This window comes from Cydia strobilella, chromosome 11 (assembly GCF_947568885.1).
Source record: "Cydia strobilella chromosome 11, ilCydStro3.1, whole genome shotgun sequence".
NCBI classification, from domain to species: domain Eukaryota; kingdom Metazoa; phylum Arthropoda; class Insecta; order Lepidoptera; family Tortricidae; genus Cydia; species Cydia strobilella.
The window spans coordinates 15,219,409-15,236,100 of record NC_086051.1 but is presented as its reverse complement, the minus strand read 5'-3'; the positions used below and the strand labels follow the sequence as shown (position 1 = coordinate 15,236,100).

General features: G+C 37.7%; 2 protein-coding genes across 3 annotated transcripts in view; both read right to left on the bottom strand.

Moving 5' to 3' along the window:
• Positions 1 to 16,692, bottom strand: part of LOC134745614 (netrin-B-like) — a 239,585-nt gene that overhangs the window by 14,912 nt on the left and 207,981 nt on the right. The window lies entirely within an intron of this gene.
• Positions 1 to 16,692, bottom strand: part of LOC134745631 (integrator complex subunit 15) — a 359,171-nt gene that overhangs the window by 169,349 nt on the left and 173,130 nt on the right. The gene's annotated exons all lie outside the window — the stretch shown is intronic.

Sequence of the window (16,692 nt, the reverse complement as noted above, 5' to 3'; positions counted from 1 at the left end):
TTCCATCGAATAAAGGGAAGTTGGTCTAATTTATATTGCATGATTTGACCCGAACATGTATATTAGTTACATAGATTGCAAGTTATATAAAAGCTTGTATAAAATGGTCTAACTAAGTAACGTCATATATTTCATGATAGGTATAATATATTGCTCGCTCATTTATCTGTTTCTATCACTATTACCTTTCCGATTCCACGGCTGCAAATTGTATTTTAATTTTTCAAACTTCAATATTTCAAAAGAAAAGGTAGGGAATAAGGTTCTCAATAAGGAAGGTATATTTTTTAGTGCTCCAAACAAAACTTTGCACACGGGGCACTTATGGGATCACTTCGGTCTTGCAAATCGGTTAAATGTGTTTTTCTCAGAGACCGTTTCATGTATGTAGCTAAAATTTGGAACAGTTGTTTAAAGCTTGTAATCAGACGGTTATTACAACATGACGATTGTAGATATATTTCTAACAAATCCATTGACGCTCCAATCATTAAATTCAATCAATTAATAACTAGATTAGTTTATTTGAGTACGCCCTCGAGATTGTTTTCAGAACCGTATTATTTTTGGGTTACAAATATGTGCAGTCGGAAATCTTCCTTTGTTTATACAGCGTGTGTCTAAAGCGTTCGATAACTCAACGGTTCAATATACTATACCCAAACCAAATAAGCACAATGATTAATAAAACAATACTAGGATAGCATTCCAAACGCTTGTAGGTATCTTACTAAACGCGCGGTATCAGTATGAAACGTATGTTTTTTTTTTACCTTACTTGGGCTCTCTTTTGCTACACTGGAATACTCATAAAGAGTTTGGTCGAGCGGTCTCAATCTGATCTGGGTGTGTTGAGGGCATCGAACTAATGGGAGTCTCGTCGCTTGTTCGCTACACCTAGCCGAGAAAACTACAGCATTTTAGGCCCGTACGTATGTATCATTTCATGCGGCTATAAGAGAGACCATAAGATATAAAGCATAGGCATGTAATGATACGCACCATGCATAGTTGTTACGGGTCATCTGAATATAGGTATATAAACCGACATAAAACGGCTCTAAAAGCAGTCTTTGGAAGCCCTTATCCTGGTTGGCCCAACGACTTGACTCACTCAGTCAATCAGAATACTAATAACGTTGACAAAAACTAATACCGTCGACCGCGTACGCGCACTTAAACTGTCAACACACGATCTGTTGCTACTATTATGTATCTAATGAAAATCGGTTCGGTAACGTATGAGCATTCTTGGAAACGTATTTGGACTGTAGTCATAACTTCTTTTAAAAGGCGTATTTTTGAAAGCCAAATGGGTCGAGTCGACGTTATGGAGAAAAGTTAAACTTTTATGTGTAATTGGTTCTAAGAAGAAACAAAAATCATGTACTATGATGATTACATCAAACAATCTGTTACTGATGACTAAATTTAAGTTTCACCCAGGTTTACATCAACGTTTCAAAATTAGAGTAGCAAGAGATATCTTAAAGAATTAAATCTCAATATTCCAGCATTATACCCAATAAGATTACTTACTGTTCCACTTTGGGAACAGCTTCAAATGTCAATCTAGATTTAGCTGAAAATAAAAGGAGAGGAGATCAGTTATAAATGACAAATCTGGATGTGCAGTTGTAGTAACAATTACTACAATTATAGACTCCATTTTTCACCTGTGAAGCGATAGCAATTCTTAAAACTATAGAATTAACTTAAAAAGATCCTAACCCGGTGAAACATGTAATTTACACTGGTTCTAAATCATGCTTAATGGCCCTGCAAAATCCCAAGAACTCCCATCCACTTGTTTCACATATTAAACAAAAAACTCACATATAATATATTAGAAAATCATTTCAGGATTCCAGGGCATCAAGGGATTTTTGGATAAGCTGCTATCGAAACTAAAAACGCTACTAAAAATCAACAGATAGATTATTCAATTAAATAGCTGGATTTAATTAAAGTTTTGTATCTTTTTTTAAATAAAAGAATGTTTCCTTTAAGTAAAATGATGACTTAAGGTTTTAAGGTACTTTCCCTTCAGGGCCCATAATTTTTTCCACCGTATATGTATAAAAAAAAAAATTCTTGTGATCGCTAATGATGACCCTTGTTGTTAAAAAACGACCTTAAAAAAATCATGTACAAAGGAATCATGTACAAACTAAAGCTGCAATTCGTTTTATCATACGTAACACATACTCTTATTTACTTTAGAAATTTTGCTTTGGATTTTATACATCCCCGATTTTATCTCTGATCATTTTTAATAGTTTGAATATATCTCCTAATAAAAAGGTATGTAATGCTATCTTTACACATTAAAGATTATAGGTTAATACAGAAAATATACCTACCTACATTTATATTCTTTTCCAAATATTCCTAAATAATTAAGTTAAACTTAGATTGCTCAGCTCACCTTGTATATTAAAACAAGCGCTCTTACGACGTTTTACAATTATAATAAAACACATGGCGCTTGACGAAAATATATGATATTTTGTTCTGTTTCTTTTCTCTTAGACTAAATATTTGTTCTAGGCTAATATAAACGCAGACGTTGTCTGATGAACTCTGGTTTATGATAAATTATCTGTTGGCCGCGTTTGAGGTGAGAAAATAACTCTTTAGAAGTTATTAAGCTTGCGAATGAAAAATAGCAGGCATAAAGGAAAGGTTTCTTTGTTGTATACTAAATAAATCTGCCTAAGGTGAGTTCTAGGTAAAACTGTTGGTTCTTTTTAGTATTTTTGGTTAGAAATTTGTATATGTCATAAAAGTTGTAATCTATAGGTACCTACTTGCCTCCCAAGGCCAAAATAGCATTAGGTACTTATATGGAGTTTGTCTCTATTGCATGGAATTATTATAATTATGAACAGTTTAGCATAAAACAAATAATCACCCGTTAATTATAGCACATCTCTTTGCTAGCTTAAGCTAAAAGTTTATCTTAAGATACCTACTTTAAAAACTGTATCCTGTTTAAACCATTTAAAAATATTAACTGACGGACTGAATAATCAACTGAAAATTTATGTCCATGTTGCAGGGCCCACCTTGTATATACTACTATTAATACTAGCAATAAAACTAATCTAATACTAGTTATAACTTAGTACTTTAATACTAGTAATAAAACTAACCCGACATTACTTCTCAGTTTAATTGTCTGCTTCAAGTTCTTTGCCACACTTTTGAGTTGAATGCGGCCTTTATGAGGGCACGTGCGTCCGGCAAAGTACCGAAGGAAGCCGTCACGCACGCACAGCAGACCCTAGTCACTTAAGGCACAGAATAAGTAATAGTATTATCATACAGAAGGGCCACGCACCGCCCCGCCCCGACTCGAATAACCTCGCCCCGCGACAGCAGATTGACGGCCGTTTGCCGGCCGCTCAGTACTATTTTTAAGCAACTTACTCACACTATGACGCAAGACGCGTGTACAGACGTGCCGTTCACACATAGAAACGCAAGTGATTTTTGATGTATAGCGTGTCCGCCCTGTGCTTAAGGCGAGGGAACGTTACCTAAAAATATTTATCCCAATTGGTTCAGAAATATTGGAGTTCTGAGGTGATAAACACTCTATTGTTGCAGCGGGTGCAGCATGGTTCCATTTTTATCGCCTGTCACTATGCCCGTCACTGTCGCACTTACATACTAGTTAGAACGTGACAGGCATGGTGATAGACGATAAAAATGGAACCATGCTGCCATCGCAGGTGTCCATGGGCAACGGTAATTGCGTACCATAATGCAATTCGTCTGCTCGTTTGCCTCCTGTATCATAAAAAACTAGTATTGTGAGATACTTCTTACAAAACTTCCGTGAGACACAGACATATTAAAGTTTTGAATGATTCACGGTTAGTTTCACTAGACTTATATTGACTGGGATATAGACCGTGATCCCACGGTCTATATCCCAGTCAATATAAGTCTAGACAGACATATTAAATATATTAATAACGGGTCACTCACATGTCGAGCGTTTTCGACTTAAAACACGTGAGTGACCCGTTATTAATATATTTAATAATTCTTACAAAGTGCAGCTTTTCGCAATCGGGTCATGCCGAGAGGCTAGTTACACTAAACTCGGAGTAACTAAAAGACCAAATTATGTATGTTATGTTTTCTCACTACCCGCGATCACGAGTGCTGGTATAGGGCTCGAAACGTCGCGATATAATTGTTTTATAACTAATTAATGTATTGCTCTCTTCTGGACCAATATTAATTAATTTTATTCAGCGCACATGCTGACTGCTGAAACGGTGGTACGTGTATTCCTTATTAAGTAATTATTACCATCATATACACTCAATTACTATCAACATACCTTCGTATCTAGCAAAAAGGACATAACCGCCATATTCGTCAAATGAAAATAAGTCATTTAGTCATAAAGTACAGCACCCCTCCAATAAGTCAGGCGCGCTCAACCTTTCACGATACATGGATTAATTTAATTAATAAAGTCGTTATCTTGAGTGTGGCAATTTGGCTTCCGGCTAATGTCGTTAGTTGGCGACGCCTGCCTGAGACGGCGTGTGATGCGTGGAAATTTTACTACGTATATTAGGTATGTATATAACATTATTAGCTGGTTTAGGTAGTAACTATTTTAGTTACATGATATTTTGGTACAACTTAGGTGAAATCTCAAAGTAGTGTTCATTATTTATATAATTATATTATATCATGAGTTTATTTGAACTTTAGACTAAAACCTTATGTTAAATTCTTATTTCAGATTACCTTTTAATTATTGTATTCAGTTTTTTTAAGCCAGCTTACACTTGAATTAATATTAAGAAAACTGATGTAAGACACATACATATAAAAAAATACAAGGATTTTATTGTACAAACATAAAAATATAAAAACATAAATAATTAAATTAACTAAAACTATCTACATATATTTACAAGTAAAAAATGGGAGCTAGCTCGGCGCGGGATGGTATGGTGCCGAGAAGGTTAGTAGCATTGCCATAACATATTAAATATATTAAAACGGATCATGATTTAATGTCGAGGACTGCTCGACATGTTTAGCTGCATAACGAGTAGCTTCAACGGGAGCACGTGTTGGCAGACTAACACAGACTCGACAATCAATAAGCAACTTTCGACTTAAAATACGTGAGTGACCATTTTAATATTTTTAATATGAATTAATATTAATTTTCTTAATTCTAACATGAAACTTAATCGTGTTTAAACAAATTAAAACGCCTGGCTCTAAATTATCTGTGTAATAAATTTTGACGTAATCCGCTTAACTGTTATTGTGTGATTAACAAACTGTAAATTATACCAATTTACACATCTATAATACGTATAACCTTTGTTTGGAAACACATTGTCAATGCTTTTTGATATAAATATACTGCGAGCGGTCAAAGCCGATAAGTCGAATTATTCTTTTCATTTAAATAAGAACTCCACGCACATATATAGATCTAATTTCAAAAACCTATTTGCTCGACTTATCGGGTTTGACCTAACCTAACTAAAGGCTCAGTCGTTTACTAGAACTTTTTAAAAAATAAGCAAAATATTTAAAAAGCTTTTTATATTTTTATATCTTCACACCTATTTCAATTATACCATGAAACGCAAACTGGACAGATAATGACGCAAATTGATCTGCAATTTTTCATAGCGACGTTGATTGACGAATGAACTCCGCGTTGAAAATATTTGCCCTCGCCTTTTTTGATAAATTGATATTGATGCCGTTAGCGTGAATTCGTTAAGGGATATAGGAATGTTTCAAATTGAAATGTGTTAAAAAACGGCAAAAAAATCACGTTTGTTGTATGGGAGCCCCACATAAATATTTATTTTATTGTGTTTTTAGTATTTGTTGTTATAGCGGCAACTATCACGGTTCCGTTTTGCGTAATGGTACGGAACCCTTCCTGCGCTAGTCCGACTCGCACTTGGCCGGTTTTTACATTGTAATATCGCTTATAGTTAATGAATGAACACCAACACCAAGTTTTTATTGAAATTTAATGCTAAATTATCGTCACAAAACTGACAGTGATTAACTTTTTCTTATTAAATTAACTCACGCATTTTGGGTACACTATTTTCTGAAAACTCCCACACGCCTACGTCTAAGATAATCTCTTCTTTCTTTTTCATCTTTCTTTTTGTTTTTTTTTTTAATAATTTTTATTATCTACTTTGTTATAATTCCTTGATTTTCTATCCATTGTATAAAATTACACAACATAGCTGTCAAAATGAAATTAGGTTTTCGGGCGTTAATATTGTGTTCAACAAAATAATTTTATTTATACCACCCGACGCTAGAACGGTCCGTGTCGGGGCCGTGGCATCCGACACTTCAGTTATGTTGTTTCTTCAAACAAAAATCACTTTTGACACTGACAGATCCGATCCATATCGTATCGGTATCTTATTATTGACGTTTATTACAAAGAATCAGTCCAATAGAGAACGAAGTGTCGTACGTTCTAACATGAGTCATCCTTTAAGCTATTATGCCGGAATAACTCATAAACCATACAAATGATCACTAGCAAATTGAAACATAACTACATTACCCCAAACTAGAGCTCGTAAAACGCAAAATCTGCATGTAACTGCAATTTCACTCTACATCTACAAAAGGTTTTATCTTTGTAAGCGATTAGAGTCGCTTACGCCGTTGTCTAAGTAACTAGTAAGCTGCGCGAGGCTGTTCATATATTGCGTGAATTAACCGAAGCTTCGTGTATCTGTGCTAGACTAATCTGTGCTAGTGTTGGCAGAAACTCGAGTCTTTTGAGTGTAGATTTAAAGAACTGGGAAGCGATTTTTGAATTTCGAACGCTCGATTTCGTCACTCGAAAATCGGTGGAAACGGTGAACGCTAATTTTTTAAATAAGTACGAGCGGTACCTAGAAATTGGTAATCGTGGTATTAACCACTTGTTTTCAATACTCGTTTTTATTAGTACCTAGAATTTGAATGCTTAGTAGTGGAGATAGTATTGAAGGGAACCATACGAAATGGAGCGCTCGAAATTAAAAAATCGGCCCCCTGGACTTGTTTTGACGCGATACTGCGCTTTAAAAACTTGTCTTTTAAATCCCGAGTCGAATCCTTTATTGAGTCTTATAAGCGCAACTTAAAAGGACGAGTCTTCGAATAAATACATCGTCAAAATTTTTGTAGGTTTTATCTAAATGAACACTATGGAAAATAGGTTACTGAATGATGTGTATGTACATAACCCAAGAACTTCATGTACTGACAATACGTTTTGAAAACTTTTGTACATAATTTGAGAGTACTCTTTAAAGTACAAAAAGTCTACAAAAAACTCAGGTCTCGATAAAACTCAAGTTTCGATATAATGACGTCTGAAAAACTGAGTCGAGTCTAGGAAATGCAATACGGTTTTTAATTGTATGGCAAAACCGGCTAATAACCGGTTATTAACCGAAATACAAAGCAAACGAACACAAATACAAATAAAAACTGGTTTGCATTCCCTAGTCGAGTCTAAAAGTGGAAGACTCAAATAACTTGAGTCTTGACCAACACTAAATCTGTGCCCCATATATGCTGGTAGCATGCCAATTGGATGCAACGGTAGTGATGTGGATTAGATTGTAATAGTTCGTGAGCTTTGAGAAGTTGATTTTCTCATTACAAAGTTTCTTTTGCGACGTACAGGCCAATTTGAACGTGCATGAAACCGATATTAGAAGAATATTGGAATCATATCAGTTATAACTGTCATTCGCGCGGGCGTCTCGCTCGCACTAACGGCTCGGCCACGACATTGAGCGACTGGCGGCGGTGGCAACCATAGTTTGGAGCGAGACACAGCGATCGCAATTAACACGCGAATGACAGTTCTGCTAACTGCCATGATTTCAATATCATTCTAATATCGGTTTGATGTCAGTGCACGCTCGTGTTAATTCAAAAAGGCCAATGTCTATTTTGGTACAAGTACTTATAACGACGCGTGATGTGTATGTGAAAACCTGTAGACTAAAGATGACTCTGGTCCAGCGCTGGGCCATCGTGTAGAGGAGCCATAACAGTTGCGGCATCATTGTTACCGCCGCTGCAGTAACAGGACTTATCCTGTTATGCTTCTCGATAGAAAATTACTCGAAGGTCGGGAACAGGGAGGTTACGTATATAAGTTAAACCACGCGTGAAGTCTCGAATAGTAATTCAAAGGAATTACTATACTAAATAAAAGTATATAAGAATGTGAATATGTGTGTGTGTATGTGGATGTGTGTTGTATTTGTTTTTGTGTGTATGTAAGTGTTATTACACCGCTCACAGCCGCCGCTGTATGTGCAAATTTCCGCTGAGTGACGTTCGCCGCCGCATTACTGCCGCGATTATGACGTTTATGTCGTCGCTTATTTTATCAAAAGAGTAGCGACGAAACCATTTATTATTAATTCAAAATAAACAGGTCAATCTTTCGGGTTGCCCACCACTAAATAATCAACTCGTAGTTACATTGTGATTAATGTGACATTGTTTGATCGCTCGTTGACGCTTTATTTATTTAGCTTTTATTTATTCACCGTCAACTGTTCTATTTATTTAGATTATTGCCGGGCTGTCGACGTGTTCATGAAGCACTTTACAATGTTATTTATTTGTTAATTTAAATTTATTAGCGTTTTGGCAATAACGAATAGCAGGGAATTCCTGCAGACTATTTAATTAATTTGTGCAGCGTTATAAATTTTCACTAGCGTTTAACAAAACGGAGCGATGTTGACTGTAAATTAATGGTTACATACAATATAATTAATTAGATATATTTTTACTGTTCCTGACACAACAAAATTAATGTTGAAATATCCAGATCGTAGCTCTGACGCCATAGCTTTTATTAGGGAGGTGGGATTAGGGAGAGGACCACTGATGCTCGCGCGGGTTCGTACTTGGTGCAAAGGTTGGCCATCGCTATCCAACGTAACGCAGCAAGTGTGAATGGCACCTTTGCACCCGGTACAGTTATCGGTGGTCTCTTTGAATAAAATATTTTATTTACCTTTGTAGTTCTGTGTTTAATTTAGATACGTTTAAGTTATTTTGTTGTGATTGTGTAATTTACTTAACAGTGATATTTTTTTATATATTGTATTAATCATTTATTTTAAAGTTATTATAATGTAATGTGTGATAATCGTCTCAATATTTAATTTGTTTTATGAGCGTGTCTCGAATGCTGTGATATTAATATGCCACAAAACCAGAAAAATAGGATTATGTATTTAAATTGAAGTGACCAAGTCAGTTTCCACTAATTGCAGAGGTATGCAGAATAACGGTTTATCTCAAGAAACTACTCTTACTAGTAAATTTACTCGTTCCTAGTCGTCCTATCGACAAAATCGCGACAAATTTGCGACAAGCCTCGAGAGCTCATGCAATATTTATCCGCGGCTGGTCGTTGTAAAGGCATTCCTTGGTAAGGACTATGGACTGAGTTACAGGGGATAAGCAAAAGCGTTAAGCAATTCTCTTGGTTTTATCCTCTCTCACTTATATGTCTTTTACTTTTGTCCCAGCGGCTTCTATACGCTTTGTGGACAAAATGGCGACAAATTTGCGACAAGCCCCGAAAGCTTGTGGAATATTTATTTATCCGCGGCTGGTCGATGTTAAGGCATTTCTTGGTATGGACTATGGACTAAGTTACAGGGCCTAAGTGGAAGTGTTTTTATGGCTTTTGCTCCAGCGTCGTTCACAGACAGACGTACAGCCTAAGCTATCGTAAGAGGGAATAAATATCTGTGGGATATCCACATTAGAAACGTACCTATTACCACGCGCTTATAAATATTTTAGAGTTTAACCTAATAGCGGTAGGTATAATTTTTTTTTTTTTTATCTGGTTTTTATGGAGGCTTTGGACACTCTAGGTGAACATGTCAGCCTCATGGGTGCTATCATAGTTCCCTACTCAAGGGAGAGGTCAATAAAGTGGTAAACACTGATTGCTTTGTCCGATATAGGCTCTGCCAACCAACAGTAGGTATAATTAAGGCACATAAAGAGGCAAAGTTCCTTATAATTTTAAAACTAATACGGGACTTAATCGCGTACAAACTTACGTTTATTTATGGCCTGACGTTTCGAACGTGACGTTACGTTCGTGGTCACAGGCAGACTGGCGAGGAATTGTATCAACATCTTCTTGCCGCGCGGGTTTTGCGAACTACCCGCACTTGATCTTGATTATTAACTTGTACACTATGGTTGTCACTTTGCCTACACACAACACTTACGACATTAAGAAGTTCCTTATATCTACAAATTCTTAAAGGCTCTACAGCATGGCTCAAAAATACGATGACAAATTTTTTACGGCATATTGTCGATACCTAATTTTAACAAACGTTTGCTTTTCTGTAAAATAGCTAAAGGATAATATTTTGACGATACATTTTGTTATTGTACATTTTGTTTTAGTTAAATGATGGCAATTTTTAATGACCTATTGTTAAACACGTGTACCTAAGTGAAAAAAATATTCTTTAAAATTCTTGGTCAATGAAATTTTGGGCCAAGCTGTATGGCGCTTATAAGTTTCGAGTCAACAGCTATTCGCCCGTTCTTCAGTTACCCAGGTTTGAACGTCGGACCGCTTGCATCCCGCAGTTAGGCCACCAATGTTTTATGCATGCCGACAGGAGCGAGCAACCGTTGATACTGCCCGTATAAATGGCCACCCATTATATTATCGTTCGTGTTTTGGATAAAATATTGACATAATTAAGATGACAGTTACTATTATTATCGGTACTAAGGCATGCAGTAATTGCTTGTATAAATCCTCCTCTTTTGAATTTTGAAGTCGGTAAATTTGGTTAAAGCCACTACTGTCAATAATTTCAGGGATAAGTTCGCCTTTGTTGCACCTATTTAATTTTTAACTGTGTAACTGTATTGCCCGTGTTTTTTTCTATGTTTACGCTTTACTGTGTGAGTGTGTATAACTCTGCAATTAATATTATGTCAATCAGTTGAATCAGACGCAGCACTTTTTGACTTAATAAATAATATTGATATTTCCATTATAAGTAGATACCTTTGGAAATAAACCTTCCAAGTAAGTGTCAGTTTCAACACGGTTATGGAATGTAAATGACCATCTTAAACTGTCGATTAAAAAATCGTTTAATCTTTACGCGCAGCTCGCCCCAAAAATGGTAATTTGAACGCTTAATGTGCGTAATGGCGCGGAAGAAAGTATTTATACAAAAAATAAATAAAAACAAAATGAACGCATCTCCACTAGCGTTTGCATTACGGATCTAAAGCTAGGGACAAACTGAGCCCACGTATGAAATGAAATATTCAAATATATAAATATTCAATGCATTATGAAATCTGGACCCTGAACTTTGTATGCTTAGAAACATACTTGTCATGCGTTGCGATGCGTTTGCAAGTATTTCTAAGCATACAAATTTCAGGGTCCAGATTTCATAATGCATTGCATATTGCATAGTCCCTACCTTAAATTGTACGGTACCGAGTCCGGGTACAGTGGCGCTACCGCCAACATCGAAAATCGTTATCTGCCTCTATCGCTCTTGCATATTCGAGTACTCACAGGTCGCGAAAAGAGCCGATAAAAAGGTGTAATGATAGCACTGAGTTATTATTACTAAAGAGACGACATACCAAACAAAACGTAAGCGCCGTAAAATTCTATATCAAGTTTTATGAATAAGGGGGTTATTGGTAATCCCACTTACTCAACTACACTTGTATCAAAATACTTTACTACCTTTTTATATGAAATATTTATGAATGTTTTTTTTATTCGATTTACATGACATAATTTACTCTATTGGAAAATAACATGTAAAAAAGCAAGCTATGAAATCCTTCAGCGGCATTATTTGTTCATGAAATGGACGCCTCGGGTCATTCGTATACATATAACATTATTAATAACATTAATATAAATATTTGTACCGTTCTTTGTAAATAAAAATGCGGGGAACGAAGAATTAATTGCTTTCCGAAAAGGAAAAATACGCTTAATGTAACTTTGTGTTTAATTTCATTAACATTTTCATGAAATATTTTTGTAACCAATTTTAACCGACAAAGCAGGTTTTCAGTTTGGCCAATTTTATTTATAACTTTTGGTCTTCGTTTTGTGACCATTTATTAACAGTTTTATATAAGCTGTCCCGTGCTTAAGGATATTCAGAGTAATAGAAGATGCTCTTACAAACAGACCGTTCCAAGTCCACCTGGGAAATCAATGCAGTAAGGTGAGGGTTTTAAATAATGGTTTGCCTCAGGGTTCTGTGCTGGCTCCCCTGCTCTTTAACCTCTACATTCACGACTTACCTGCCACATCCTCGCGAAAATTCGGCTATGCTGATGACCTGGCCCTGGTAACTCAAAATAAATATATGGAAGCAACAGAACTCATTCTAGAGAAAGACCTAGAGGCCATGGACAGGTACTTCCAACAATGGCGCTTGTGCCCAAATGCTAGCAAGACAGAGGTCTGTTGTTTCCATCTATCAAACAGGTTAGCGAACAAACAGTTAAGAGTGAGATTTCGGGGTACAGCCTTATGTCATAATTTTTGTCCAAAATATCTCGGCGTAACCCTTGACAGGAGTCTGACGTACAAGAGCCATCTTGATAAGCTGTCTGGAAAACTGAAGACTAGAAACAACATAGTCCAGAAGCTTAGAGGAACCACATGGGGTGCGAGCGCTGCCTGCCTAAAGACTACTGCTATGGCCCTTGTTTACTCGACGGCGGAATACTGTGCACCAGTATGGATGAATAGCGCACATGTGGCCAGAGTGGACGTTGAGCTGAATCGTTGAACCATGAGGATCGTTACGGGCTGCATCTTGCCAACACCCACCCACTGGTTGCCGGCCCTCAGCAACATCGCACCACCGGACATCCGCAGACAAAAATGTCTGGCACGGGAATTGACCAAAATGTCCGGTAACACTCTGCTACCCATCCACGAAGACCTAGATAAGCTCAAAAACACCCGACTGAAGTCCCGAAACCCACCAGCTAAAACCTTCCACATACATAGCCCGACATGGAAAGATAGCCAAGAGTGGCTGAAAGAATGGGAAGCCCAGCTGCACAAAATAAACAACACCCTTTTTGAACTTAACACAGAGGAGCGGCCCAAAGGGTTTAATGAGAGCCGACAAATATGGTGCAAGCTAAACCGCCTGAGGACTGGGTTCGGTAACTGTTCCTACCTTTGGCACAAGTGGGGATGGAGCGAGTCTGCGGCGTGCGAGTGTGGAAATTTGCAACAGACTATATACCACATAGTATTCGGTGCCCCCTCACCAAATACAACGGACCTGCTGAAGACTTCAAAAATCTGACGAACAATGCTAGTTTATATCTGCTTACTTGTAAATTTTGAATCTTTATTGTATTTTTTGTAACCAGTGTGTAACCGCCATACGATAAATAAATAAATAACAGTTTTATCTAAGTCTCGATATCTGATTTGCTAGCATTTGTTGCGTTCTCGCGCGCGACTCCATACATCTAGCGCGACTTCAAGTATGGACTCGCGTGAGAACGCAACTCATGCTAGACCGCCTGTAAGCCTTAAGGTAATGAATTATAGTTTAAGCCCTAAATTCAATCAGTTGAGATGTGTACGTATATAGTCTCCTGACAACTGGCGTCCTACACGTAGTACATACATAGGCCCCACTATATATATTAGGCTATTGACTCTTTGTCAAATTGATAAAGTTAAATTTAAGCTGGCAAATTTTGAAACTCAGTCGTCCGGAGGATATATTTGTTTAGAATTACTTAACAAATCAAAACAACGTCAAATATTGTACATAATGCCGCGCAAGACGTTTCACATACATAATTTCAGTTTAGCCAATCAAAACTTTTATTGACCAATCACAACTTTTTTGTTAATACCAGGAAATAGTGTATTCTGTATCCATACTGCGAAAGTCTGTTGTCTGTCTGTTACCTCTTCACGCTTAAACCGCTGAACCGATTTAGTTGAAGTTTGGTATAGATATTGTCCCGGGGAAGGACATAGGGTAGTTTTTACCCCAGAAATCATCCCTTAAGGCGGTGAAAAGGGGGGTGGAAGTATGTATGGGAAAGCATAATGGATAAAAAATAATCTACCCAAATTACTAACTCCACGCAGACAAAGTCGCGGGCAAAAGCTAGTTGGGTAATATTCAAAGCTGCGGCGGGGTATATTTATGGAGAAAGAACTTTCAGTGGTATGTGTCAGATAAGTGTCAGTCTTATGGTCCCGAAGTCAAATATGTGCTAAGAACTTCGTCTATATAATTATAATCCGTTGCTGGTACTCGTCCTGTAACGTAATGAGTGCTACGCACCAAAACTGCGCAAAGAATAGGCCTAAATATTCAAAACAAGTACTTTTTATTTGTCTTAGGCAGCAGTGTGCCAACCTAACGAACCCCGCCGTGACTTGATTTCCGAACGAAACCGTTGGAAATACGATTGCACGGGGACGATACAATTCGATTTTCGAACGTTTGAAAATTGCGTTCGCGCGAAATAACTTGAAATGTTGTTTTTATTGTTTTGTTTATTATTTCAGACATAAATAATAATCACATAATCACAGTCACCCGTTGACCACGAACGCTGTAAAGACACGACGACAGACAATATTACTAATACTAGAAGTTAATGCTGCAATTAACTTTTACTGGCTATTCCGATTATTTTCCGTTATTGTATGACTAAATCAATTCTAAAATATCCACCTTTCGACGTTGATTGTACTGACCAAAAACAAAGCTCAACTTTTTAAACACACATAATTTAAAATTATTCATACCTCTAATAAATAATCTCAAGCAGCCTGTAAGTTACTGAAGACAAGTCGCCGTAAATTAAACTGTCACTTGCGTAGCGGACTGTACTAACAGGAATATTAACTAACCTGAAGTCGACCTTATGACATTGAGATAAGACTTAGGATTGATCACTTGATTGTGTCGAGGATACGCAGGTGATTTTATGGGTCGTAAAATGCAACAGAATCGGAGGCTATTAGCGACATGGAGGCGTGTGCCGATTTTCAGAATATCACTTTGATCTGATATTAGTTTGTGATATTACCGGCCGGCGGTAAGAGCGTGTGCGACTTGCAATCCGGAGGTCGCGGATATACTGTAATTGATATCGAATCATAATCATATGTTCTCAAATTTAATAAGGCTCCTGCGAGGCAGCTTGTTGCAGAGGTGTGAGAAATAATTTCCGGTGCAGCGCGCCACTGAAACTCGCGCCACTGAATGTTATTATTTGTCTTCTAAGATCCACGCAATAGTTACAAAGTAACAAATAATGTCCGCTACATTATGGAAATGGTTTTGACGACCTGTTAGTTAGCTTGATCGGAATGTGGGGTTGCTATACAACGTCAGGATTTGTGGTTCTTTGTCATGATTGCGGGGGTACTTGGCAAGTGTCAGGGTTTTTGGGAAACCTTAACTAACTAGAAGCTAGTCAAAAATGAGTTTCGCTTACAGTGGCGAATCAAGGGACTAGTGGCCACGAAAGGTTTTGCAATAAGGGATTTACTAGTAATGCTTTTATACTTTATCGTGGAAATAATAACGGTAAATCGTGGACGATATTTATGGCGCTATTTTTAGAGAAATTTCCATCCAGAAAATGTCAGGATTTTTAGGGTGATATTATTCGGATTTTTCAGGATATTCCATTTTTAGGGTTGCCATGGATCGCAAACCGAAATTGAAGATACCGGACGCGTGAAGCACGGATCCCAAATATCTGTGCGTACGTTCGGTTGTAATCGTTAATAAGGAAATCGTTACGTCTTAACGGACTACTAGCCTAGTTATAGCTTACTCCTACCTACGAAGATATCGCCGGGTTCAAAGCCCGGTAGCGGCATTTATTTGTGTGTTTGTCATGAATATTGTTCTTGAGTTCTCATAAGAAGGCTCAAGGTCACGCAAAGGGCAATGGAGAGAGCTATGCTCGGAGTTTCTCTGCGTGATAGAATCAGAAATGATGATATCCGCAGTAGAACTAGGGTCACCGACATATCTCGCAGAATTGCAAACCTTAAGTGGCAGTGGGCGGGGCACATTGCTCGCAGAACTGATGGCCGGTGGGGCCGGAAGGTTCTGGAGTGGCGTCCGCGTACCGGAAGACGAACTGCCGGTAGGCCTCCAACGAGGTGGAGCGACGACCTGGTGAAGGTCGCGGGAATTCGGTGGATGCGAGCGGCACAGGATCGGTCGGAGTGGCAAGCCTTGGGGGAGGCCTATGTCCAGCAGTGGACGTCTTATCGTCTAATGCGTTTTTTCCGAAAGCTAGCGAAAATTATCATCATCATAAAACTTAGGAGCAGCCCTCTTGTCGGTGAAGCAATCTCCATGGATTTCTTTCCTTGGCCTTTTGTTTGACAGCCTGATACGACACGACGATCACGTTGATCCATGTATGCACTTCTTGGCTTCCCTCTCTTCCTGTTTCCGTCGACTTTCCCTTCTATGATGGTCTTGATGAATTCACCGTGTCGTGACAGGTGTCCCAACACACACACACACAACACATTACATTTGTTAACTGTACGCTCAGATTAGAAAGTTAACCCCT